This window comes from Oncorhynchus masou, unplaced genomic scaffold (genome assembly GCF_036934945.1).
Source record: "Oncorhynchus masou masou isolate Uvic2021 unplaced genomic scaffold, UVic_Omas_1.1 unplaced_scaffold_6644, whole genome shotgun sequence".
Classification (NCBI taxonomy): domain Eukaryota; kingdom Metazoa; phylum Chordata; class Actinopteri; order Salmoniformes; family Salmonidae; genus Oncorhynchus; species Oncorhynchus masou.
In genome coordinates, this window is record NW_027013090.1 from 1 (window position 1) to 3,422 (window position 3,422).

A 3,422-nucleotide genomic window follows, 5' to 3' on the forward strand; every position below is an offset into this window, starting at 1 on the left:
GAAGGACAGAACCACTGGGGAGGGACTGGGGACAGAGAGAGAAGGACAGAACCACTAGGGAGGGACTGGGGACAGAGAGAAGGACAGAACCACTGGGGAGGGACTGGGGGCAGAGAGAGCAGGACATAATAACCACTGGGGAGGGACTGGGGACAGAGAGGAGCAGGACAGAACCACTGGGGAGGGACTGGGGACAGAGAGCAAGGACAGAACCCCTGGGGAGGGACTGGGGACAGAGAGAGAAAGACAGAACCCCTGGGGAGGGACTGGGGACAGAACCACTGGGGTGGGACTAGGGACAGAGAGAGAAGGATACAGTCAACGATACATCCACCATGGATGTTCCCGCTCTGGGAGAAGTGGAGCTGGATGAACTTCCCAAAGCGACTAGAATTGTTGTTGTACACTGTCTTGGCATTCCCAAACGCCTCCATGATAGGACTGCACACAGAGAGGAATGTTAGTGTGTGTGTATTTAGACAGTTGTGTGTCTGTGTGTCTGTGTGTGTGTGTGTGTGTGTGTGTACCTGCTCTGAACGATGGACTGCTCCACTGGTGTGGTCTTCTCAGAAGGAGGCATCCCAGCAGAGTTCTGGCTCATCACAGACAGGAACTGGAGCAGCAGCTTGGTGCTCTCTGTCTTACCAGCCCCCGACTCCCCACTGGAACACACACACACACACACGCACACACACGCACACACACAGTCACGGTCACACGGTCACACTCTAAAAACCACACTTAACCTTTCTCTGACCTTCTCCACCAAATGAATCTGATAGGTCAACACAATTTGTCTTGACTATAACATATATTAAACAGTGATTGGTTAATAGATATTGAGTTAGCCTTTGGTCTGTACACCAATCAGATTCATGACTGAATCTTCATTGGATGTGATTGGACAAGGGGTCAGATAGGAAAGGTATAAACAACAACTTCCTACTCGACCAATCAAATCTCACCTGATGAGGACGCATTGGCTGTCGTGTCGTTTCCAGATGCAGCGGTAACACTCATTGGCTACAGCGAAGATATGGGGCGGGAGTTGTCCGATGTGGTGTCGACTGTACAGCTCAACTCTATCTAGGTCATACATGCCTGGGATCTGTTTATAAGGGTTCACCGCCGCCAGGATACTGCCTATGTTGGTCTGAGACACACACACACACACACACACACACACACACACACACACACACACACACACACACACACACACACACACACACACACACACACACACACACACACACACACACACACACACACACACACAAGTTGTATCCAGAACCAGGATGAGATGTACTATATATTACTCAGAGAAACACAGACAGAGGAGAGAACAGAGCTAGAGAGAGGAGAGAGGAGAGAGAGGAGGCCAGCAATTTTGGAGTAGAAAAGAGCAGTTCTTGTTTACTCCCTACGTTCAGCTGACACATCAAGTCAGCAAGCCTCACATCGGATCATATTCTGTACTCTGCATATTCTCTGGCACACACACACACACACACACACACTGACACAGAAACGTGACCAGCACACCGGGTGAACTACGATCAGCTTAAAGGAAATCCCTCCACATCATCTCGATAAGGTCATCTGCCGTGCCCCTGTCTCACAGACACAGTGTCCCCTCATCTACATTAGGTCACTCTGTGTGTCTCTGTGTCCTTAAGCCATATATCTTTCTATGTTCTGTGTCTGTCTGCCTGTCAATTCATGATATCAAACCTATCTCTATTTGAGGAAACACAGTACTGTTGTCTACTACTGTAGAGAGGTGCATTATGGGTAGTAGGGCTGAGGCTGGGTGCCAGTAAAGCATAGATGTGAACTACTTAGCTAGTTACCATGCAAGAGTGTAATTTATAGACCACCTCCCCAGACACACACTAACACACACACACACATGGACAGAAGAAGAGATGATATAAGCTGATTTGTGTTTCCGTCAAAGCCTTTAGCCAGGAGATTACCGGGAAGAGGAGGGAGGCATTCATTGTATAGCACATGCATGTGTGTGTGTGTGTGTGTTAGTGTGACTTATATAGATGCTGTCCTTCTCTGGTAGCGCTGGTAGAGGTTATGCATGATGGCAGCTTCGTGTAGTTCTGCCAGAGTGGACATGTCCTCCACCCCATCTATACTGGACTGATGCATACGTACACTCTCTCTCTTGTCACCTCAGCCTGCTGGAGATACAACACCTAGAGGGGATGGGGGGGACAGAGACAGAAAGAGAGGAGTGGAGATATATATATAGAGACAGAGACAGAGAGAGACAGAGAGAGACAGAGGGGATACATATTACAGTTGCAAAGGTAAATATTGCACAGTTGAGTTAATGACATTTAGTCTAATTTCAATTAAATTCTAATTCATGAATTGAGAAAGAGAGGTGTTTTCAGTTCTTGCACCTTGCAAACGATCACCACTGCGTATTGTGGGTGTGTTGCTAAGGCCCTTCCACTGGTGTATTGAGGGTGTGTTGCTAAGGCCCTTACCACTGGTGTATTGAGGGTGTGTTGCTAAGGCCCTACCACTGGTGTATTGAGGGTGTGTTGCTAAGGCCCTTCCACTGGTGTATTGAGGGTGTGTTGCTAAGGCCCTTCCACTGGTGTATTGAGGGTGTGTTGCTAAGGCCCTTCCACTGGTGTATTGAGGGTGTGTTGCTAAGGCCCTTCCACTGGTGTATTGAGGGTGTGTTGCTAAGGCCCTTCCACTGGTGTATTGAGGGTGTGTTGCTAAGGCCCTTCCACTGGTGTATTGAGGGTGTGTTGCTAAGGCCCTTCCACTGGTGTATTGAGGGTGTGTTGCTAAGGCCCTTCCACTGGTGTATTGAGGGTGTGTTGCTAAGGCCCTTCCACTGGTGTATTGAGGGTGTGTTGCTAAGGCCCTTCCACTGGTGTATTGAGGGTGTGTTGCTAAGGCCCTTCCACTGGTGTATTGAGGGTGTGTTGTTAAGGCCCTTCCACTGGTACATTGAGGGTGTGTTGCTAAGGCCCTTCCACTGGTGTATTGAGGGTGTGTTGCTAAGGCCCTTCCACTGGTGTATTGAGGGTGTGTTGCTAAGGCCCTTCCACTGGTGTATTGAGGGTGTGTTGCTAAGGCCCTTCCACTGGTGTATTGAGGGTGTGTTGCTAAGGCCCTTCCACTGGTGTATTGAGGGTGTGTTGCTAAGGCCCTTCCACTGGTGTAATGAGGGTGTGTTGCTAAGGCCCTTCCACTGGTGTATTGAGGGTGTGTTGCTAAGGCCCTTCCACTGGGTTTATTGTTGTTGCGTTGGCTCATGGATGGGTTGGTAAATACCCATGTAAACCATGTCCTTAACACAGATTCTCTTTTCAGGGACATTACGATGCAACAAATACCTCCGTCCCCCTGCGGCTCCTTCTATAGACATTCTACACCCTCTCATT

At 49.0% G+C, this 3,422-nt stretch overlaps 1 pseudogene; it reads right to left on the bottom strand.

Annotated features, from left to right (window-relative positions):
* Positions 1-253: 253 nt before the first annotated feature.
* On the bottom strand, positions 254-2,163 carry LOC135536802 (unconventional myosin-X-like; annotated as a pseudogene).
* Between the last annotated feature and the right edge of the window lie 1,259 nt (positions 2,164-3,422).